Here is a 25396-nt window from a genome sequence, read left to right on the forward strand (position 1 = left end):
TCCGATTACGCCTAGATGGGACCGGCTCGTTTCTGAGAAACAAGCTCAGTGCTCCCACTAATTCAACATAATGGTGAATTTTATTTTTATGTCGTTTATACTTGTTTTTATGCCAGTTGTATCATTTTGTTTCATCATATTTATATATTTATTATAAATGTATTATTTATTCATATAAATGTATTATTTATTTATATAAAGGCCGGTCCGCGAAAATATTTCTGACACGTAACCGGTCCGTGGCGCATAAAAAGGTTGGGGACCACTGCTGTAGAGAACCCAAGGCTTGCAAACCAGCTAAACAGGTTTTACTGCAGGTTTAAACGGTCCACCCACACAACAGGACCTCCTGCAGTACAATCAACACACACACCTCCACCCACAACCCCTCTGTCCACACCTCCATCGTCGTTATCACCTACTCTCTCTCTCTTTCAGAAGCCGCGCCTGCACTCCAGATCCGCGAGGAGGAGGTGTGTCAGATGTTCGGGAGGCAAAAGGTCAGTAAAGCACCAGGCCCAGACGGCGTGTCCCCCTCCTGCTTGAGAGTCTGTGCTGAACAACTGGCACCCACTTTTGCACGGATCTTCGACCGTTCCCTGGAGCTGTGTGAGGTTCCCTCGTGCTTCAAGATCTCCACCATTGTACCGGTGGCCAAGAAGCCCGCCATCACAGGTTTGAATGATTACAGACCTGTCGCCCTGACATCTGTGGTCATGAAATCCTTTGAGAGGTTGGTGTTGAACCACCTGAAGTACATTACGGGCCCCCTGCTCGACCCCCTGCAGTTTGCCTACCGGGCAAACAGGTTGGTGGACGATGCGGTCAACGTGGGACTGCACTACATCCTGCAACACCGAGACGCCCCAGGGACGTATGCCAGGATCCTGTTTGTGGACTTCAGCTCGGTGTTCAACACCATCGCTCCTGACATCCTCCACCAGAAGCTCATCCAGCCTGCGGTTCCTGCTCCACCTGTCAGTGGATCACCAGCTTCCTGACGAACAGGAGACAGCATGTGAGGCTGGGGACCATCACATCAGACACCTGGACCACCAACACTGGTGCCCCCCAGGGGTGCGTCCTCTCCCCACTGCTATTCTCTCGCTATACCAATGATTGCTCCTCGGGCGACTCTTCTGTGAAGCTCCTGAAGTATGTGGACAACACCACTCTCATCGGACTGATCCGGGACGGTGACGAGACTGCGTACAGACAGGAGGTGGAGCGGCTGGTCCACCACCTGGAGCTGAACCCGCTCAAGACCGTGGAGATGACAGTGGATGTCAGGAGAGACCCTTCATCACTTCCACCTCTCACTATCCTCACGAATGCTATTTCCTCCACAGACACCTTCAAGTTCCTGGGATCCACAATCTCTCGGGACCTGAAATGGACCTGCCACATAGACTCTGCCCGGAAGAAGTATTTTCAGAGACAGCTCAGGAAGTTCAACTTGCCACATGAGCTGCTGAAGACCTTCTATACTGCCATCATCCAGTCTATCCTCTGGACCTCCATTACTGTCTGGTTTGGATTGGCCACCAAACAAGACAAGCATAGACTGCAACGGACAATCAGGACTGCAGAAAAGATAATCGGGACCAACCTCCCATCTATCCAAGACTTGTACCTGTCCAGGACCAGGAAACGTGCAAGTAACATCTCTGCAGACCCTTCTCACCCAGGTCACAGTCTGTTCGAACTACTCCCATCAGGACGGCGTTACAGAGCGCTGTACGCCAAGACCAGCAGACACAGATAAACTTATAAACTTCTTGAACTTCTTGAACTTCGGACCTGGCGCCCGTCAGCGTGTTGGTGGCCCTGACCGTGAGGCAGTAGTGCGGCACCGTCTCGTAGTCCAGCGGGTACAGCACGCCCGTGTCGAAGCTGAAGTCGAACTGCCGCGACAGGTCGCCGCCGACCAGGGTGAAAATGTTGGGCTGCCCCGTTTGGCTGCTGGCGTTGATGCTCAGCAGCGAAGTGGACACGGCCACGTCCTCGGGCACGGTGACGCCGTAAAAGGGCTTGTCGACATGGCTCGGTTCAGCACGCTAATAGGAAGCTCCACCTCATTGGACATGGCACACTTGTTGTCGCTGTCTGCTCGCTGGAAAACAGTCTGCCCGAGCTGATCCTCGACTGGCAATGGTTTCAACGTATGTGTAGTGTGGCCATACTTGTCCTCCCCCCTGTTGCATGGTTTCTCTTTCACACTGATGCTGTTTTGGCAAGGAATGAGAAGTGACGGACGTCCATTTTGAAGCACATGAGTTTTGAAGACGCTTGTGGGTGCCGTCAAGGCAGACTTTGCCTATAATGACCCAGCCTAAGTCCAGGAGCTGGGCAAAAGGTGCGTGACTTGCTCTCTCACTTTGTGCGCACGTATCATATCTCTCCCCAACAGGATCATCATCTCTGCATCAGGATCCAGCTTGTGAATGTGAGGAGCGAGGTGTTTCAAGTGCGTATGTGCCAGGGCTACCTCTGGAGTTGGAATCTCAGATTTATTATTCATTATTTTATAGCACTCAATGAGAGGTGGAAGGTCTAGGCACACACCTCCATTCACTGCTTCGATCTGTAAGTCCACCGCCTTCCTGCCGATCATCTCCGTGGTGCCGGCGCAGGTCTTCATCAGGTAAGGGGAGAAGCTGCTCTTGACTTTGAAAAGGTGGAAAAATTCAGAGCGGGCGAGTGAGTGGTTGCTCTGATCGTCAAGTACGACATACATCTTGACAGAGCGATCTGGCTGGCCCTGAGGGAAGATGCGCACCAGGCATACCTTTGAGCATGAGCGTGGGAGGTTGCCCTTGCCACAAACCTTAGTGCATCGTGACGTCACTTCAAGTGGGGAATTGCCTTGTGCCACTGTGTCTATTTGTGGAGGGGCCATTTGATCGGGAGGCAGAGAGGTGTCTGGGTGCATAGCGGAGCTGTGTCTTTGGCTGTCACACTCACCACATTTCAATGATGCCTGACAATCCTTGGCAAGGTGGTTTGGGGCGCAGCATTTAAAGCAGCGTTTATGTTCTTTAGGAATGTATTTTCTTTCCTGTAATGTTTTTGCTCTAAATGATCTGCATTTTTCCAATGGATGTGTTTTCTTGTGCACAGGGCAATAACGAGCCGGATCATTGTTTTCCTTTCCATCGTCTGCGGAATTTAAGGTGTTTGCATCAGTTGTACCAGACACGTCTGTTTTGCACACAGATACAGCAGTCTTAAATTCACTTGGCTTGAATGGAGCTTTCTCAACTTTGCCGTACAGCTGGCTACTGATGGACAGGCTGAAGTTTGGGTCGTTTCGAGACTTGCCTTGGCCATACACAAAGTCCACAAAAAAACGAAAAGGAAGGGAAAGATATCCTGTAGCGCTCCTTGTACTTTGTGCCTACACTGAGCCATTTCTCCTGCAAGCTTGAAGGTAACTTCTCCACGATAGGCTTTATCCCACGAGGCGTGTCGAAGTACGTATGCAAGGCCAGGAAGATATCCATCGTTTTTGGCTACTAATAGCTCCATGAGGAGATCACTGAGCAATCTTAGCTTCGCGTTGTCTCTAGCAGACAGACGGGGAAAATCGTCCACTCTTTTGAACAGGGCATTTTCAATTATTTCTGGTGCGCCATAGCATTCATGCATTCTATCCCAGGACAGTTGTAGAGCAGCTTTGGGCTTGGTGACATAAACAGCACGGATCCTCTTTACATGTTCAGACGAGTCTTTACCGAGCCACTTCACCAAGAGGTCCAGCTCCTCACTGTATGATAAACCTAAGCCTTGTGTTGCATTTAGGAATGAGGACTGCCATGCCCTAAAATTCTCTGGCATATCATAAAATTTTGTGAGGCCAGTAGTCACTAATTCTCTGCGAGCAAGAAACTTGGCAAAGTCTATCATGTGTGGAGGGCTGGCATGAGGAGGAGAATGTTGCATATGTGGACTGTCCGGTGGCTTTGGGGCAGATGTGTGCCTTGCTGCATGTGAAGGCTAAGCCGGGGTTCCGATGTCACTCTGGAGAGGCCTGAGGTTATCACGCGAAGGCCTGAAGTCATCCATCCGTGGTGGTGTCGTAGGTGTGGGTGATGACTGTCGTAGGAGGCTGTACTCACAATGTCTGATTGCACCATGAAATGGGGGGCCATAATACTGTGTGTGGATTGCCTCTTGGAACGGCTTCTTTTCCTCATGTTGCTCATTCACTGATGGTCTGCAGGCGTTGTGTGAGGGCCTCTCCTCAGCTGCCGCAGGTGGTTGACTATGTGTGGGGTTACGGCGCCAGACTCCACTGTAAGCTACAAACCGGATTCGGTTGAAGTTGGGAAATTGTGTAAAATGTAAATAAAAACAAAATACAACGATTTGAAAATCCTTCTCAACCCATCTTCAATTGAATACACTACAAAGACAACATATTTAATGTTCAAACTGATAAACTTGAGTGTTTTTTGCCAAATAATAATTAACTTAGAATTTCATGGCTGCAACACGTCCAGTAGAAGTTGGGAAAGGTGGCAAAAAATACTGAGAAAGCTGAGAAAAGCTCATCAAACACCTATTTGGAACATCCCACATGTGATCAGGCTAATTGGGAACAGGTGGGTACCATGATTGGGTCTAAAAGGAGCCTCCCCAAACATGCTCAGTCATTCACAAGCAAGGATGGGGCGAGGTTCACCACTTTGTCCACAACTGGTTGAGAAAATAGTTGAACAGTTTAAGAACAACTTTTCTCAAAGCAAAATTGCAAGGAATTTAAGGATTTCAACATCTACGATCCATAATATCATCAAAAGGTTCAGAGAATCTGGTGAAATCACTGCACGTAAGCGCCACGGCCGGAAACCAAGACTGAATGACCGTGACCTTCGATCCCTCAGACAGCACTGCCTTAAAAACCGACACGACTGTGTAAAGGATATCACCAAATGCGCTCAGGAAAACTTCAGAAAACCACTGTCAGTAAATACAGTTCGTCACTACATCAGTAAGTGCGGGTTAAAACTCTACCATACAAAGCAAAAGCCGTTTATGAACAACATCCAGAAACGCCGGCGGGTTCTCTGGGCCCGAGCTCATGTAAAATGGACTGATGCACAATGGAAAAGTGTTTTGTGGTCTGATGAGTCCACTTTTCAAATTGTTTTTGGAAACACTGGACGTCGTGTCCTCCAGACGAAAGAGGAAGCGGACCATCCGGACTGTTATCAACGCAAAGGTCAAAAGCCAGCATCTGTGATGGTATGGGGGTGTATTAGTACCCATGGCATGGGTGACTTACATTTCTGTGAAGGCAACATAAATGCTGAAAAGTACATACAGATTTTGGTGCAACATATGCTGCCATCCAAGCGACGTCTTTTTCATGGACGCCCCTGCTTATTTCAGCAAGATAATGCCAAGCCACATTCTGCACAAGTTATAACGGCGTGGCTTCGAAGTAAAAGAGTCCAGGTTCTCCTCTGGCCCGCTTGCAGTCCAGACCTGTCTCCCATTGAAAATGTGTGGCGCATTATGAAGCGTAAAATACGACAGGGAAGACCCCGGACTGTTGTACAACTGAAGCGGTTCATCAAGCAAGAATGGGAAAGAATTCCACATGAGAAGCTAAGAGAATTAGTCTCCTCTCTTCCAAAACGTTTGAGTGTTATTAAAAGGAAAGGTGATGTAACAAAATGGTAAACATGCCCTTTCCCAACTTCTACTGCACGTGTTGCAGCCATGAAATTCTAAGTTAATTATTATTTGAAAAATAAAATAAACTTTATGAGTTTGAGCATTAAATATGCTGTCTTTGTAGTGTATTCAATTGACTATAGGTTGAAAAGGATTTTCAAATCATTGTATTTTGTTTTTATTTACATTTTACACAATTTCCCAACTTCAACCGAATCCGGTTTGTAATAATAATAATAATAATAATAATAATCTCCAGTTTTCTCTGAGCACTCCAGTTTCCTCCCAAACTTGGTAGGCCGATTGAGCTCTCCAAATTGCCCCTCGGTGTGAGTGTGAGTGAGAATGGTTGTTCGTCTCTCTGTGCTCTGCGATTGGTTGGAGACCAGTTCAGGGTGTCCCCCGCGTACTGCTGGGATAGGCTCCAGCACGCCCGCGACCCCTGTGGGGACAAATGGTATAGAAAGGGGGCACATGTCAGTGTCTCCCCTGTGGTCCCAAGCCCGGGTAAATGCAAAGGGTTGCGTCAGGAAGGGCATCCGGCGTAAAAAAAACCACAATTTCCCAACTTCAACTGAATCCGGTTTGTACATGGGACTGCGCGTTGAGCTGTATTTGGTTTTGCACATAATCTTTAGTGCGTTTTTGAGCCACATGTGCTGGCAAATGACTTTTTATGCTAAGCACATCTTCATTTTCTATAGCTGCAGCTGCTTCCAATACTTCTGCTCTCACCTGTGCCACTTCTGCTTCCTTTTCAATTTCTTATTCTTCTAAATCTATGTCTAGCCTAGCTCGTTGCCTTTTAATTTCCAACTGCTTCTTTGAATAGGCTACCTTGGTTGCCGCTGCTTCAGCCGAATGTCACGGCTCGTCCCCGGTCATGTCTGTGTGCTCGCCCCTCCCCTCCTGTGTGCTCATGTCCGTGGTTTCTGTCTGTGTGCTCGCCCCTCCCCTCCTGTGTGCCCATGATTAGTGTGATCATTCTCACCTGCCTCTTGTTACCTGTCTTGTATTTAAGTCCTGTCTGTGTGTCACTCCCTGTCGGATCATTGCTTGTCTGTTGTTGTGTGTGTGTGCGTGTGTGTTGCTGTCATGCTGTCTTTTTGGTTCCTGTTGTCAATGATAATGTCACCCTGTCTTTTTGTTCCACGTCTTTTTCGGTCAGTCCTGTTGTTGGTTTTGGTAGTTAGTTATGTCAGTTTACCGAGTCAGTATTTTGAGTTCCGCCAATAAACCCTGGTCCAAGCTGCACGGTCGCCTTGCTCCATTTCCACTCCGTTTCGTGACAGAATGATCCGACCAATTCAGCGACCAGCGCTTGGACCAACCGTTGCCTGCTCCCGCAACTGCTGCATAGTCGCCACAGAGCTGGGCTCCAGCGGCGCAAGACGCTCGACCGCCCCCCGACCCAGTTCCGACGGCGCGGATGCTGTGGCCGCCACCAGTTCCGGCGGCGCGGATCCAGCGGCCATTACCCAGTCGGCCTTCGGCGGCGTGTGACGAGTGGCCACCACCCGACCCAGTTCCAGCGACACAAGATGCACAGTTGCCCCTCAACCCAGATCCAACGGCGCAGATGCTGCGGCCGCCACCAGTTCCGGCGGCGCGGATCGAGCGGCCGTCACCCAGTGGCCTTCAGCAGCGCATGACGCACGGTCGCCCCCCGACCCAGTCCCGATGGCGCGGATGCTGCGGCCGCCACCAGTTCAGGCGGCGTGGATCCAGCGGCCGTCACCCAGTTGGCCTTCGGCGGCGTGTGACGTGCGGCCACCACCCTGACCCAGTTCCGACGGCGTGGATGCTGCGGCTGCCACCAGTTCCGGCGGCGCGGATCCAGCGGCCGTCACCCACTCTGCTTTCAGCGGCGCAAGACGCACGGCCGACCCCCGACCCAGTCCCGACTGCGCGGATGCTGCGGCCGCCACCAGTTCAGGCGGCGTGGATCCAGCGGCCGTCACCCAGTTGGCCTTCCGCGGCGTGTGACGTGCGGCCGCCACCTTGACCCAGTTCCGACGGCGTGGATGCTGCGGCTGCCACCAGTTCCGGCGGCGCGGATCCAGCGGCCGTCACCCACTCTGCTTTCAGCGGCGCAAGACGCACGGCCGACCCAGACCCGGCGGCGCGGATGCTGCGGCCGCCGCCAGTTCCGGCGGCGCAGATCCAGCGGCCGTCACCCAGTCGGTCTTCGGCGGCGTGTGAAGTGCGGCCGCCTCCCCATTCCCTCCCGCCCCTTGTTGGACAGTTTTGGATTTTTCTTTTTGGGACGTCGGGTGCCGTCCCTTGTGGGCGGGGTTCTGTCACGGCTCGTCCCCGGTCATATCTGTGTGCTCGCCCCTCCCCTCCTGTGTGCTCATGTCCGTGGTTTCTGTCTGTGTGCTCGCCCCTCCCCTCCTGTGTGCCCATGATTAGTGTGATCATTCTCACCTGCCTCTTGTTACCTGTCTTGTATTTAAGTCCTGTCTGTGTGTCATTCCCTGTCGGATCATTGCTTGTCTGTTGTTGTGTGTGTGTGTGCGTGTGTGTTGCTGTCATGCTGTCTTTTTGGTTCCTGTTGTCAATGGTAATGTCACCCTGTCTTTTTGTTCCACGTCTTTTTCGGTCAGTCCTGTTGTTGGTTTTGGTAGTTAGTTATGTCAGTTTATCGAGTCAGTATTTTGAGTTCCGCCAATAAACCCTGGTCCAAGCTGCACTTGGTTGCCCTGCTCCATTTCCACTCCGTTTCGTGACACCGAAGCTCTGGCTCTGGCAGCTGCCTCCAGAACGGAATTGTAGGATGATGAGTGCTTGGAGTTAGCACTAGCTCTCGATGCACTGTGGACTGATGACTTGGAAGATGAAGGTCGACGTGAATTCTCTTCAAAGTCTACCGTCTCCATGTCGACAACGCTGGATACATCTTTGTCAGCCATGTTTGGATCTTTTGTTGTTTCTTCAACTCACTGTGGTGTGGCTTTTTACTGTACTGATCCCTCCATGCGTTATGTACTTTGTGTACCTTATCACAGTTCAGCCAGCCAAACACATGTATAAAACACTTCAGCCAGGATTCAAAGTGTCTTGTTCCCTTTATTTCCATCCAGTGTAAGTTACACTGTAAGTTACGAATACAACTGCAAATGAAACAACAAAAACACGTAGTTTCTTCCACAGTATTGTTCTTATAAACTGTAATGAAGTTATCCAACAAAACGATTACAGCTTACAGCCATTGCTTCCGTGAGCATAAGTGGAGAAAAATTCGCCTGGATGGCGCGAGTAAGCCTAACGTCTCTCAAATTCATTAGTTGTCAAGTCACTTGAACTTCCGGTGCATTTCAAAATAAAGTGCTGATTCGCTTCCGAACGACAACTTGTGTATGTTTCCTTACAACTAGGCACCAAAGTCCGGCCCGCGGGCCAATTCCTGCCCGCGTCTAAATTTGGACCGGCCCGAAGCATTGTCATAAAATCCATAAATTGCCCACTGTCTTTAGACATCTTAAAGACCTGCACGCCCCAGAGCGAGCCAAAGAAATGAAACTCGTCCGAACGGTAAAGGTGAGAAGCTCGGTCATCCGGGAGAGACTCGGAGTAGAGCCGCTGCTCCTCCACGTTGAGAAGAGCCAGATGAGGTGGCTCGGGCATCTCATCAGGATGCCTCCTGGACGCCTCCCTGGGGAGGTGTTCCGGACATGTCGGCATGTGGAGGAGACGGCTCTGTATGTGAGTGAAGTTGGAGTAGGGCCCCAACTTCACTCGCATACACTCCTACACATTCACGTACTTTCTTTGCGAACGCAATATTCATCTCTGTGGTGCTTTTTCGGGCAGTAGGAGAAATCAGCGATAACAAAAAATACATCCAACCTAGGTAAGAACCTAGTTAAGAAATGACCAGAAAAAAAACACATCATTATCGTGGTACAGCAGTCATTGACGATGTAAGTGGGTTTATTCTGGTCATTTCTTAACTAGGTTCTTAACTAGGTTGGATGTATTTTTTGTTAGCGTTGATTTCTCCTACTGCCCGAAAAGGCAGACGTACATCAGGACTTTAAAAATATTTTCTAAATTTCAGCGATGGCTCTGTCACAATAATGTGACCAGCGCGGTGCAGCTGCGCGGTCGGCGCTGCGCGGTCGGCGACGCGCTACGGTTGCGCGTTCGACGGTGCGCTGCAGTTGTGCGATCGAACAAAATTAAGCTCCCTGCGCACTTAGTCCACTTAAATTTTGGAAAGTACATTAGGACAAAAATGCGCAAATGAAAAAATGCTTAAAAAAGGCGTTTTTTTTTAGTCTTGTAACGGATTAATTTTTTTCCCATTATTTGTAATGGGAAAAATAGATTCGGAATTCGACCGATTCACTTCTCCAACCGCCTTCTGGAACGGATTGTGGTCGAAAACCGAGGAAATCAGACTCACTTGCATCATTGTAGGAATTTACATTATTTAAAGAATTTACATGTATGCTCATCACATAGGTGCTTCTCTTTTTCCTTTCGGCTATTCCCCTCAGGGGTCGCCACAGTGAACCATCTGTTTCCATCTTTGTATGGAATTAACAGACTGGGTTCGCATCATAAGAAATTTTGGCAGATTTTTACGCCGGATGCCCTTCCTGACGCAACCCTTTGCTAGGGACCAGCACAGGGGAGACACTGACATGTGCCCCCTTTCTATACCGTTTGTCCCCACAGGGGTCGCGGGCGTGCTGGAGCCTATCCCAGCAGTCATTGGGCAGTACGTGGGGGACAACCTGAACTGGTCTCCAACCAATCGCAGGGCACACAGAGACGAACAACCATTCTCACTCACACTCACACCTAGGGGCAATTTGGAGTGCTCAATCGGCCTACCAAGCATGTTTGGGAGGAAACTGGAGTGCTCAGAGAAAACTGGAGATGCATTTAGAGGTATTCCCTACTGTGGCGTGTCCACTGATGGCAGCAACCATGGAGCAGTAAAATTGTTCCCTCTGCTGATCCAATACTACGACTAGAAGAATGGTGGTGTGCAAAGCAAATTAATCGAAATTAAAAGCACTCCAAATTAATCAGCTGACACAATTGCCCAGTACATAAAAGGCACACTGCAAAAGAAGGGAATCTTTCATAAATGCATTGCATTTACTGGAGATTATTAGTAGTCGTAGTATTATATTCAATGTTTTATCAGGTAAGTCAATTGAGAACACTCTCATTTACAGTGGCGACCTGGAGGCAAGGTGTGTGAAGTGTCTTGCCCAAGGACACAACGACACGTGACTATGACAGAACTAGGGTCGAACCGCCAACCCTCCGGTTACTAATCGATCCGCTCTACTGCCTGAGCTACAGCCGGCACATAACTGCAGATAACGGCAATACAATGTATGGAGCAATTCGGCGTAAAGAGGAAGGAATGTTTTTGCAAATTTAAAGAAGTCCCTGCAGATCACAGCTCTTATTGGTGTTAGCTGTCCAGCTCATATCCTGAACAACTGTTCACCATGGCGCAGACACACTAGACATTGACATTGAGCAAATAATTTTCAAAATCTATCAGCACTTTCATATCTACACTGTCCGCATAGAGAATTTGAAGGAGTACTGTGAATTTGCTGATGTTAATTACAGGGCTCTCCTCTCTCACAGCAAGACACACTGGCTGTCATTATTCCCAAGGATTGAACAATTACTGCAATTGTATCCAGCTTTAAAAGCATTCTTTTTGTCCCAGGACAGGCCATCTGTGCAAATCAAAAAGTTTTTTGAGGATGGGTTCAGTGAGATTTACCTGTGGCAAATGCATTCACTGATGTCAGTGTTTCAGTCCAATATTCAAGAGATGGAGAGGGAGGATAACTCCATCGTGGAGGTGAAGAGGATACTGAAAGAGGTCCAGAGCTTACTTCATAAGTTCAAGATGAACAACTTCACGCCTCTTAAAGTCAAGAGTATGCTGGCTCAAAAGCAGAAGGATGGATATGGGCAAAGGTGTGATCAATTCAGTGCTCAAGTTCAGGGCCTGTACAGTTCATGTCTTGACTATCTTCAGAAATGGATGGCACCCATGGAGGGGTTTTCCAATTTTACGTGGATGGAGCTGAGTGAAATTCCAGACTGGAATAATGTAGAGGCCTCCATCAGGGACATGGCTGAAAAGGGAGTCGAAATTGATGATGCAAAGTGCTTTGATCAGGTCACCAATCTCAAGAAATTCATTGAGAAAAATCGTGCGAATTTAGTGATCTACAAGCACATCAGAGGTGGAATACATTTTTTGAAAGGTCAAAAAGTGTTGATTTTCATTCAGAGCTGCTCAAGATAGCACTTTTTTTTTTTTTCACCATACCTGCCAATAATGTAAATGTGGAGCGAATCTTTTTACTGATGCAAAGGAGAGGGATCGCCTGTCTGTGGATTCGCTGAAAGGGATTTTGTGCACCCAGTACAATTTCAGGAACATGACCTGCAAAGATTTTCACACCTACTTAACGGGTAATTGTCAACTGTTGAAAGAGATCCAGTCTTCTGACAAAAACACCCGACAAGAGGACGGCTGAAGAAGAGCCCTTTTTTTTTTTTCAAATGCTGCACCGAAGGTTGTATTTCTTTTGGCTTTTTTTTTTTTCTTACTTACTTTTTTTACTATTAAACTAAAAAATTATTTTAGTTTTTTACTTCCTTTTTATTCTGAAAAATGTTAGCGTACATATGGTTTCGCTAGTGTAAATATATTCTTGATGTTGTTAAAGTTAAAAAGTTAAAGTTAAAGTTAAAGTCCCAATGATCGTCACACACACATCTGGGTGTGGTGAAATTTGTCCTCTGCATTTAACCCATCCCCGTGTGATTTTGATCCATCCCCTGGGGGAGAGGGGAGCAGCGAGCAGCAGCGGTGCCGCGCTCGGGAATCATTTGGCGATCTAACCCCCCAATTCCAACCCTTAATGCTGAGTGCCAAGCAGGGAGGCAATGGGTCCCATTTTTATAGTCTTTGGTATGACCCGGCCGGGGTTTGAACCCACAACCTTCCAGTCTCAGGGCGGACACTCTACCACTAGGCAACTGAGTACATATGTTGTTGTTATTGTACCTATGTTGTTCTGTATTATTCACCAATAAATGCAATTGATTTACAGACACATTGTCATTTCACCACGAGCACTCCCCCGCTCCCGCTTATATATATGTAATATATGCATATATATATATATATATATACGTATATATATGTATATATATATACATACATATACGTATATATATATAGATAGACACACACACACACACACACCACCACCGGCTCGGGCATACACGTAACGTAGTGTGTGCTTTGTGCCACAGTTCAGATGAATCGCCATCATCTGCCGAGTAGACTGATATGGGATACAGCGACGCACAAATACATCACTTCACTGGTTCTTTTATCTCAAACAAAATATTTTAGGTTGCATTACCTGACATGTTTGGGCTTGTACTTCCGCCTTCATCAGAGTACAAGCACAAATACATTCCTGGTAAATAGCAAAACACACACACATGTAAATAAATTGTCGAATGCGAAAATGTTGCTGTTTGCGCACATTATCAAATATGTAAATAAATGTTTTTGCCATCAAAAACACACTTTCATTATTTTGTTATTTTGTTTTTTATATTATATTTAGCTATTTTATATTATTTATGTATTTTCATGTTTTATAGAAGGGAAGGGCTGTTGAAATGTTCACTAAACCAAAAAACATTAGTGTCAAAGTCACAGTTGTGCAGAGTCTTGTACAAAAACCTTATTTTCTCTGAGATTGCTGATTTGAATGAAACCACTATATTCAAATGGTGATAACTAAAGAATAGTATAAGGTAGAATCATACCTTTTTCTTCTGTTGAAAGAACATAGACTAATCCAGGTATGGGCAAACTACGGCCCGCGGGCCACATCCAGCCCACGGGACTGTTTAATCCGGCCCGCCAACCCTGAATAAATTGTATTATTAAACATTTTTTTTGGTCATTTTGCCTGCAATGACTGCGTTTCCCCAGTAGATGCGCATTTACTACCGGAAGCCGTGTCAGAAAGCTCGGTGCACACTCACAAGTTCGTGTACGTACTCAGTAGTACGGACATGGCGCACTCGCGCTCTATTTGTATTAGTGCCGAATTTAGAGCGTGGGCTGTGACGACAGCATTCTTGTAATTCGCGCGCTGAGCTTTCAGATACAGTTTTACGCTAAAGCCACCCACAAACCTTCCCCTGGAATCCTTCCATTAAAATGAGTTGCCCAAGGAAAAGAAAGGTGGACACTGAGTGCCGAGTGGACAATTTGGCTCGACCTACGCGACGTGACGTTCAGCCACATGAACATCAACATCAACCCGTCACAGATCTAGGTAAACGGACCAACACCTCGGATCTCTCCTAAGAATTGCTACAACAAATTTTACTCCAGACTAGGACGCACTAGCAAAAAAGGGAGACCAACAACACCGTTCCCACTGAAAATGAAGGGGAGGCTCTCAAGTTTGTTGTAAAAAAATGCATTTTGAATCTGATTTGTACAAATAGCAGGGATTGAAACTAGCTGTTAGGGTGGTGCTCTAACTTATTTTGCAAGAACCACACGGGAGACAAGTAAGTCCTTTTAGACACCTGCAGGTGGAGAGTCATTCGTCACTGTGCGTACAGCGATGATCAAATGAGGTCTGACTCAGGCCTCTTGCAGGAGCATTTTTATTGAGAGAAACAGAGTGGGGGTGAGAGTGGACAGGATGGGGTTGAAGCCCCTGCCCTGCTGATCAAAGCATAGCAGGGGGTCTTTTACGACGTTGTGTAAACAAAGCAACTTTGATTGCTTCCTCTGCAGCTCGTCAATCAGTTCAAAAGATCTTAGCACTTTGTTCTACTACTTTTGTTAAGACAGGACAAGCTAGGTTAATTGTTACAGTTTACATTCCAACATAATCATACGATCAAGATAATCTGTAAACCCTAACACTAGCGACCATTCTCATTTGCAAACAATGCAGGATGCTCAAGGACATTGATGCACCACCTGTTTGCGACTAATCTTAACCTGCAAAGTTCTGAAGGCTTACTTTAAGGAAGTGTTTCCCGTTTCCTCACCTCTGTTACCAGGTGTTTGTGAGTTAAAACTCTGCTCTGATTTTCAGATACCCCTCACTGTGTTGCCGTTTTGATTACTTTATTTGGATGTATGCTTTCACCGATTCTTCAAGATGATATATTTGGTCAGAATGTTTGCCGTTTGATGTGATCTCATAAGATAAACATCTTTCATTAATCTGACCTGCAGGCACTGAAGTGATGGAGACAGTTATTCATAATAACAGTGTCGTATTTTATGAGAATCACTGATAGCAGTTTTTTAGTGAATTTCTTTTTTTCCCATGCTTTACGACCTACTAAAGGCCAAAACCTTTTATGCAATGACCTTTACAGGTCGTTTATATTACTTCACACAAACACTACATCCATCTGCTCCTGGTTCGGCCCTCCGGTCTAAATTTAGAACCCAGTTCGGCCCGCAAGTCAAAAAGTTTGCCCACCCCTGGACTAATCCAATCCAATTTGGGACCACATACCGTATTTTTCCGACTATAAGTCGTGTTTTCTTTCATAGTTTGGGTGGAGTGGCGACTTATACTCAGGAGCGACTTATATGTGAAATTATTCACAAATTTTCAAAATTCAAAAATCCGCGATAAACGAAACGCGATGTAGCAAGGGATTACTGTAATTTGAACTGCAACTGACATCAGCGGCGCGGCGCACACACGGCGGTTGTTTACATAAAGGACAAAGGATTCGATCACGGAATTTAATGACTTGGAGTGACAGAGATTGTTTGATAAAATTGTTGTTTATAATTATATGAGCCTGTGGAATAATTTGAACTGCAACTGACGACGAGTCCGGCGGCGCGGCGCACACGCGGCATTGTTTACATAAAAGACAATCGATGGATTTAATGATCTGGAGTGACACAGGTGCTTTGATAAAGGTGTTATTTATGTTATAGTTATTTGGATAACTGTTAATGTTACATCAGGCCCATTCTCAGCTCTTCGTTTGTGTTTACGTCACGTTAGCATACCGTATCTAAACGATACCGTTGTTGCTCGTTCATGTCTGTTCATAGTGTTGGATTTTGTCGAATACATTTTCTGCAAAGTGCGACTTATACTCCGGTGCGACTTCTATATATTTTTTTTTCACTTTATTGTGTGTGCATTTTATGGCTGATGCGACGTATTTTCCGGAGCAATTTATAATCCGAAAAATACGTTATGTTTACATTATAATTGCAAACAATATTCTGTAGGCCTTGAACAATGAGTGAAAATGCTCAAAATTGGCTTTGATTTTTGGGGTTGTCTTTTCTGAAAATGCTTGGTATTTAAAGAGTTAAGTAGAATAGAATTTTCTGTTTGGAAAAAAATACATTTTACATGGGCAATACATATCAGAATAGTGCAGCTCCATCTGTGCGGGTTTTGTATTGTTTTAATTGACTGACCAACCGACTATTATACAACACTTCCATTTAAGCCAGTGCTTCTCAAATAGTGGGGCGCGGTGCGATACTAAGGGGGGCGCGTGTGACACCAGGGAACATGCTTTTCTTTTGGCTGTACTAAATTAAAGGGTAATTAGACATCCACTGCAGTAGGTGGGAGTGGCGGTATCACTGGAATAGTGTGCGCAAGGAATAGTCGCTCTACAGTGTAGAGGAGTGTATGGAACATACGCACACACAGCACAGAGCAGGCGATAAAAAGTGCAGTGGGACACCATGGAAAAAAATTGAACAGGGTTGAAAAGAAGGGCGGAGAGAGACTGAGATAATAGAATTGAGAGTCACACGAAAGCTAAGACAAGGAAATATGACGAAGCGTACGTAGCACTCGGCTTCAGTGCGACTACGATGGGAGACGAGGAAAGACCGGTGTGTTTACTGTGCTTTACAATGTTGGCAGCGGACAGTATGAAGCCAAATAAATTAAGGAGGCACTTATAAAGTCATTGCACCCCAATCACGCTGATAAGGTGCTTAAGGTTTTTCAGCGAAAACGGGCTGAATATTGCCAACAATCATCCCACTTTGTGAATGCTACTTCAGTCCATCAGCAAGCACTGTAAGCATCATATAAAGCAGCGTAGCAAATTGCTCAGTGCAAGAATAAAACACACCATTGCAGAAGAGCTGATACTACCTGCAGCCGTGGATATGGTCTCCGTCATGCTGCCTCATTTTGAGCGCAAATCGTTTTATTCATTTTTGTTTTGTAGGTTAAAATGTTTTATATATTGTGCTCCTGATGTCAGGAATCGGAGTGGAAATGGAGCAGGGCGACCAAGTGCAGCTTGGACCAGGGTTTATTGGCGGAACTCAAAATACAGACTCGGTAAACTGACATAACTCTCTAACAAAACCAACAACAGGACTGACCGAAAAAGACGTGAAACAAAAAGACAGGGTGACATTACCAATGACAGCAACAAGACAACAGGAACCAAAAAGACATCATGACATTAACAATGATCCGACAGGGAGGGACACACAGACAGGACTTAAATACAAGACAGGTAACAAGAGGCAGGTGAGAATGAACACTAATCATGGGCACACAGGAGGGGAGGGGCGAGCACACAGACACACGGACAGAAACCACGGACATGATCGGGGACGAGTCGTGAACCCTGAACTAATGTTGCTGATTACTTTGGCTTGAATATCATTTATTGCTGTTATTTAATTTAATATTATGTATGTTTATTATTATTTTATTGTATTTTTTCCAGCATAAAATGGCAGTTGGTCAAGAATGTTTATAGTTTAAATAATTATAATTTATTTTTAATTTCAGGCAAAGTGATGCACATTGAATCTGTTCTGTTACAGACTAAAAAACAATGTTATTAATAGTTATTCTTTATTGTAAGTTGATCTTTCTTTTTATTTATATTTTTTTCTTTAATGTTAATAACATGAGGGGGGGCGAAATGTTTTCTTCTTCCTAGGGGGGCATCACAGAAATTTATTGAGAAGCACTGATTTAAGCTATGGAAGCATGCACTCTTGTGTGAATTAACATTACATGTATCCTCCAAGCGTTGGCCTGTTTTTCTTCACTGCACTTCAGCTGTTATGTCCTTATTCCTTACATAATGTCTGTGCCAGGCTGTGGCTACTGTATCAAATGGTGGCGTAAGTTGTCTTTGTGTTTCCAAAAAAGCACTATATAAATGTTGTGCAGTATTATTATGATGTTTATCTCATATTCCATAGCATTATTCAATTATTACACTCTCACTGGGTCACTGTAAATAAAATTGACAGCAGGAACTTAAAAATGACCGTTTTAATTTAAGTATGAATTCATCTTTATTGACAAACTTTCATATTTTAGGCAGCTATTGTTATTAAAGATTATAAAACCAGCTGGTAACTCATGATTGTGTAGATAGTACAGTCATGCAACAGTACATTTATGATTGGGTTCAAAGAAGAGTACTTTGAAACAAGAAAAAAAGCAGAGAGCACTTTCAATGTGTAGCAAAAGATTGCTCGTTTATGTGGGAGGTACAGGGCTTTCAGAGATTGCTTTTATATATAACAGCACAAGTGTAAGTCAAAATAGCTACTGAGTGCTCTTCAAATATTAACACAGTACTAAAGGTTATTTGTGCCTAATACGGATACATTTTCAATCTACTTATGTGGTAGAGTGTGACCACATATAAAATACCCATTGGTAAGCTCACAACCACAAAAAGTTAAATAAATTTTTGACTCGATTTAAACAAATGTTTTAATGCTAAAACATACCTACCCAACTGACTTTGTGTGTGTGTGTGTGTGTGTGTGTGTGTGTGTGTGTGTGTGTGTGTGTGTGTGTGTGTGTGTGTGTGTGTGTGTGTGTGTGTGTGTGTGTGTGTGTGCGTGCGTGTGTGTGAAGGGCGGTATAATCATGTTTCAGTGAAGCTACATGAAAAATGTACATCTGTATTGGAGATTTAACAGTATTTTTGGAATACTTGGGTGGGGGGGTACAAAAAGTATTATCCATTTATTCATTCATTCATTCATCTTCCGAAGAGCTTATCCTCATGAGTGTCACAGGTGTGCTGGAGCCTATCCCAGCGGTCTTTGGTGGGGTAGACCCTTAACTACTCGCCAGCCAATTGAAGTGCATACAGACAAACAGTTACAATCACATCTATGGACAATTTACAGCAGACATGTCCAAAGTCCAGCCCTCGGGCCAAATGCGGCCCGTGTCTAAATTTAAACTGGCCCAAAGCATTGTATCATAAAATCAATAATAAGTGGCCCGCTGGCACTGTCACGGGGACCTGCACGCCCCAGAGCGAGCCACAGAAATGACACTTCTCCTAACGGGAACGCGCACATGACCCAGTGCTCATGATCGGTTGCGAGCGTGTCTCCTCCGTCCCTTCCCAGTTCACGTGCACACAAGTGTCCATTTGCAAGATAATCAGTGACACAGACACTTCCTCATTCAAATGTCCACACTCTAAGGCGCCGCTAAAATCAGAGACGCTGCACAGGGAAAGGCAAAAAACAAAAAACAAAAAAAAAAACACGGACTACTGGTGAGAACTGGCTACTTCGTATTAACTCTTCACACTACTACGCGTCTGCGCCGCACACTCACAGTGATCGCAAACAACAAAAAGACTATGGATTATTTTGTGATTATGAAGTAATTTGTTGTGTATGAAGTTGAAATAAAAAAGATAAAATGGAAAATTATTTCGTTTGGATTAAAAATCTGATATCAAATCAATTTTCATTCGCCAAGTTTGAGCATGCCAAACAAGGAATTTGACTCCGGTACATCTCGTTCTCTGTACAACATTTAGGTAGCTAACAACATTCAGGACGACATGTGCAAAAATTGACAATTATTCTCAAACATCCCCTGATTTTAAACTCCCAGGAGAGCAAGGAAAAACTCAAAACTCCTACTAGGGGAAATGAGAAACCTTGAGAAGAGACCACAGATGGGAGGATCCGTCTTCCAGGATGACCAGGCTGCAATGGATGCAGAGAGGACACATAGTACAAATAATATAGACAATTCAAAGATGAAGCGTCGAGAGCAGGATGATATTGCACAGCAATGTCTCTGAGACTCTAAGAGTGGTGTGAGTTCATCAGAGCCACAGCTGTCTCTATGTCTGCTGGTTTTGCAACCTGCAGTCACAAACACCAATATCATCCTTCTTATTAATACAACAATAACAATAATAAAACAAACACAATACAGTCAAACCTCGGTTTTCGAACGTCCCGGTTCTTGAACAAATCGGAATTCGAACAAAAAATTCTAGATTTTTTTGCTTTGGTTGTCGAACAAAAATTCGGAGGTCGAACCTCGCAAGATGGAAGCCGCCTGACTCCGTTCGTTGTTATTGTATTTTCGTTACTTTGAGGATTGTATTATATGCAGCAAAGCCATCCTAAAACACAAAGAGGCTTTTAAAGTAATGTGACAGTAAGTGTCCGGCGCGCTGCAGTTGCGCAATTGGACAAAATTAAGTTCCATGTGCACTGAGGTCCACTAAAATTTTGTAAAGTACATCAGGACTTTAAAAATGTTTTCTAAGTTTCAGCGACGGCTCTGTCACAATAATGCGACCAGCACGGTGCAGTTGCGCGGTTGGCGGCGCACTACGGTTGCGCGTTCGGTGGTGCGCTGCAGTTGCGCGATCGGACAAAAATGCGCAAATGAAAAAATGTTTAAAAAAGGCGATTCTTTAGTCTTGGAACGGATTTAATTTTTTTCCATTATTTGTAATGTATAAAATAGATTCGGAATTCGAACGATTCACTTCTCGAACCGCCTTCTGGAACAGATTGTGGTAGAAAACTGAGGTTCGACTGTACATCTAATAAAATATTCGTTAAACTTTCATAAAATTGTTCATTTGTATTTAATTTATTATTATTTTAACCTTTAACTTTTCTGGTCGTGCAATTGACAACAGATTGTCATTTGCAATATCAACCTATCTGCAGACAGCAAAGGATATAGTTACATACTTACAAGTTCATTTACAATGGTGACTTTAACTTTAATGGTTCGAGGAATGTCGGTGCAAATGGTCTATACATTTTCATCTAACCAAATCTAGCCCGTGATTTAGAGTGATCAATCGGCCAACCATGCATGTTTTTGGAAGGTTTGGGGACCACCTATCAGGAGTTGCTGGAGAAGAGGACCTAAATGCAATGAAGCAAGGAAACGCGGCTACAGTTCAGTCACAAAAAATATTTGATTTAAAAGAAACATCAATAAGGTAGTTATGGTCATGTAAAAACGAAGAACCAGGAATTCAAAACAACAGGGAACAAAATAACAAAATAAACACTAGAAAAGGACTTGGACTTAACATCGACTGGAGCAAGACGTGGCTGAGATACAACACAGCATCACAACAACACAATGACCCAACAACGACTGACAAGAAAGCAGGGAAATAAATACAGACCAACTGCCGACAGAATGACAACACCTGGACAAGGCACAAGTGGCTGAGGGAGCTGGGAGGAAGACACAAAGGGGTGGAGCTGACGAGAAGAGGTGGAAACAAAAACTTGACGAGACAGACATTGAAGAAAAGGAACACAAGGAGAACATGACAATGACCAAAAGGAACTCAAACCAAAGCCCAAATCAAAAGTAAATCAACTAAGGAAACCCTCACAGGCATGGGGATAAAATTCAAACTCCACACGAGAAGGAGCCGTAATCACCTCTGAACTGTGAGGCAGACATGCTAACCAGTGCCCCACCGTGCTGCCCCAAAATATATCATTAATTCATTCATCCTTGTCACTGCCTGGAGGTAAAGGTTAGGGCTGACCCGATACAACTTTTTTCTCTTTCGATATAATACAGCTGAACCTCAATTTTACTTTGGGCTCCAGAATCTGAGAATGGCGTTAACCCCGAAAGCGTGTTAGAAAGTCTTAGAAGTCTAATAAAATCAGCGATGTAAACAAGTGTATTAGGAAATTGCAATAGGGAAATATGTTGTCACAATGAGCAAGCAGGACGACCAAATGCAAAACACAGTTTATTAGATCTCTCTGGGAATCAAGGGAGGGGGCAGGGTGATCAAGGCACAGCGTGGTTCGAGGGGTGAGACAAGGACGTGTTCGTGATCGGTTGATTGGTCCGGGCAGGCGGCGAGCGGGCGTAGTCAGTAACAGGCAGTTGGTAGGGGCAGGCGGTGAGCCGGCATAGGCGGTAATGGGCAGTTGGTCGCGGCGGGCAGGCGTAGTCAGTATTCGGCGAAGTAGGTCAGCAACTAGGATCAAAGCAAGGCACAAGACAGGGTACGAGGCACAAGGCACGGTTAGCATGGGGGGGGCATACTGACAACGTTCTCTTGGGATATAACGGACTGTGGTGTGGTGTTTAAATAGGGACTGGCTAGTAGTGACAGGTGCAGTTGATTGTCTTGATTGGAGGGACGTGGCTGTGAATGAGTGGAAGGCTACCAGCTGGAAGGAGTGTTGCACGGGCGCGTGACAGAACCCCCCACCCCACCCCCCCAAAGGACGGTTCCCTATGTCCCCAATATTATTGATAAGTTCCACACCCTGAAGGGAGGATATGCACTGACGTCACAGAACAGGTGGGGCAGTTTTGTTTGGGTGGCAAAAGCCTCGTCCGCTGCCATTGGACTAATGAGGATGGCGGCCTGGGTGGGTGTCGTGAGTGAATATTTCGTCCAGTTGGACCAAGAAAACCGCAACAGATATGTTGAAAAGTTGGAAAAATATAACATCCGTGTTGATCCGCTGTGGAAACCAAGCAAGAACGCCACCAGCTCAAGCGTAGCAGGAGCTGGGACAGCAAGCGTTTGGCACTCTGATAAGGCGACTTTTCCACCAGTAATGTATCCGGACATTTATAACTATTTGATAGATTGTTCAAGTCCATACACTAAGGAAGACCTCAGAGCCTACAAAAGTTTGCAAGGGTATCGCTACCTGACTGCTGGTTATGTCCATTCCGTCGAGTCACAGCCAGTGGAGCGAAACGGAGAAGATGCCAGCCATGGCAGTACAGGCAAGAAGACAGAAAAGAGTCATCCGTGGGAAGGTAAGCTTATTCTGAGGTTTGTCAGTTTCTGTAACAACCTGCAACATGTGGATCTATGGATGTGACCCTTCGGAAGACTTTGATCTCGTGACTTGTGCTGTCAAGTATGAGTAGGTACCTAATCTACGTGCCTGCCTTTAGAAAGCCAATATCTTAAATGGTTTTAATGACAAGATTTTCAAGTATTCTCAAAATTTTAAGTTTACCTATCCTTGCTTGTGCCAAATGCCACTACATTCAGTCCAGTTATATTTACAAACATTCTGTTTACAGGTACACCATGGCCAGAAGCAGAGTGCACCACCTCTGGAACCATGGGTTCTGGGGGATGAAGATGGCTGTATCCATACAGCCCATTGCACATGCATGGCGGGCCTCGGAGAAGCATGTTCTCACATCGCTGCACTGTTCTTCTATCTTATGGCATGCAAGGAGGAGCGAGAAGGCGTAGCATGCACCTCCATGCCATGCACATGGGCTGCTCCTAGAAGGAAAGGTTCCCTGGCAAAACCAATCAGGGACATCACATTCAAATCAGGCGAGAGCTGCTTCTGATCATTTCAGGACATAATAACAATTACTGCAATTCACATCAATGATTTCCTTCTGTTTCCTCTTTTACAGGAAGCGACTCCAAGCGGCTGAAGCCAGCCAACCCTCCCAGCAAACTGGAGCAGGAGGCATTCCTGAGGGGACTGGGAGATGCCTGTCCTGACGCTGCAGCTCTCAGGATTCCTCCTGGATACCAGCCACCACCAGCACCTGTTCTGCCTCTGCTGCGCTCTAGGCCAGGGGTCTCAAACTCCAGTCCTCGGGGGCCGCATTCCTACATGTTTTCCAAGTTTCCCTCGTTAAACACACCTGATTCAATTATCAGGCTCCTGCAGAACGTGAGGATGAACTGATCATTTGAATCAGGTGTGTTTAACATGTAGGAATGCGTTCCCCGAGGACTGGAGTTTGAGACCCCTGCTCTAGGCTGTATGATACTGCCTTGGTGGGTGAGCCGAGAGAGGAGCTGGAGAGAAGGGCAGAGGAGGTGCTAGAAACAGAGGAGGTGCTAGAAAGGATGTCATGCTCAGCAGAAGCTTCTGAGAATGCTTCTCGCCTCACGAGGAAGCAGGGTGCCTCCAGACTGTGGCACAAACTGAGGGCGGGTAGAGTGACGGCATCCAATTTCAAAGCTGTGGTGGCGACAAATGTGGATGCACCCTCGAAGTCAGTGGTGCATTCAACATGCACTAGTTGGCCATCCCCCACTTCGCACACCAGCTATAAGCTGGGGGCGACAGAAAGAGGTGACAGCGCTTTCTGAATACAAAGCCACAGTGGAGAAGAGCCACAGGCATGTGGTGTTGGGTAAGACCGGCCTTGTAGTGTCTACTGAGGTGCCGTATGTAGCCGCCAGTCCGGACGGTCTTGTGCGCTGTGATTGTTGTGGGGTAGGGGTGGTGGAGGTGAAGTGCCCTTACAAAGCCAGAGACTCATCCCTGGATGAGTTCCTGAATGACCCAGCATGCTGTCTGGCAGTAAGTTCAGATGGGCGGCCCCACCTCAAGGTGACTCATGAGTATCACTATCAAGTGCAGCTTCAGATGTATGTGTGCAACCGCCTCTACTGCGACTTTGTCGTGTATACTGAAAAGTTTTTCTTGGTGGTGAGAGTGGCACAGGACCGAGCTTTTGTAGAGCAGCATCTGTCAAAGGTAGGGACCTTCATGGTGAAGGTCGCTCTGCCTCAGATGCTCGCTCATGTGTTCACGAAGCGATGAGAACGATCATGATGCAGGTCACGTGTGTCATGTTGGTCATGTATGTCAAGCATGTGTGTTCTAGTGTCTCTGAAATGCTGTTCTTGATTGCAATCAAATGTATGCAAATACATAGTTGTACTACGTTCATTTTGGCTTCACTTGTAGATTATTTTACTGGTTCTTTGATCACAGACAAACTATGCAAATACATTTTCAAGTACACACATACGCCTCTTTCACTGGCCATTTACTCGCCACACTGTGGGACGACAGATGGACACGTTACAAAGAGCAGCACACACTGTGACGATCATATCCACTTTATCCTGCTCACTTCCGATCAATGCCAGTGGTATTGTGCCCTCCAGAATCACATATTTCTGCCAAAGCAGGCCAATGACCCTCTCCACATGAATCTTCACATGCGACACCTTCCTACTTTGCTCCACAGCCCTTCCCTGCAGCTGCTTCTTACCCCTAGTGAACTCTGGCATAACTACCTCTGCATATCTGATGCCAGCAGAGGCTTGCACTGTGAATCCTCTATCTGCTAGGACCTGGTCACCCGGTAAAAGAAGATCCAGGAGGCCACTTTCCTCTGTGATCTGCTTGTCTGAAGCACGCCCTCCATAGCCTAAACTAATGAAACCGATGCTGCCCTGCGGTGTTATTGCAACAAGGTATTTCACAGTGTTCTTTTGTTTGTAGTTGCTCCAAGAGGAAGCACGAGCATTAAAGTCGGCACTTTGTTCTATTGAGATTTCAAAACAATCAATGACAGCCACACACTTAGGAAAAGTGGTTTTAAAGACTTCTGGCATGCTATTC

The 25396-nt window shown here is 45.8% G+C and overlaps 2 long non-coding RNA genes across 2 annotated transcripts; one reads left to right on the top strand and one right to left on the bottom strand.

Annotated features, from left to right (window-relative positions):
* Nucleotides 1-6448: 6448 nt before the first annotated feature.
* LOC119120100 lies at nucleotides 6449-9034 on the top strand. Its single transcript, XR_005097449.1, has 2 exons — nucleotides 6449-6545; nucleotides 8420-9034. It is a non-coding gene; the product is annotated as an uncharacterized LOC119120100 (long non-coding RNA).
* LOC119120111 lies at nucleotides 7552-24880 on the bottom strand. The gene is made up of 3 exons (XR_005097460.1): nucleotides 24869-24880; nucleotides 14827-14832; nucleotides 7552-7652 (listed from the first exon to the last, which is right to left on the bottom strand). It is a non-coding gene; the product is annotated as an uncharacterized LOC119120111 (long non-coding RNA).
* Between the last annotated feature and the right edge of the window lie 516 nt (nucleotides 24881-25396).

Source organism: Syngnathus acus, chromosome 3 (genome assembly GCF_901709675.1).
Source record: "Syngnathus acus chromosome 3, fSynAcu1.2, whole genome shotgun sequence".
Classification (NCBI taxonomy): domain Eukaryota; kingdom Metazoa; phylum Chordata; class Actinopteri; order Syngnathiformes; family Syngnathidae; genus Syngnathus; species Syngnathus acus.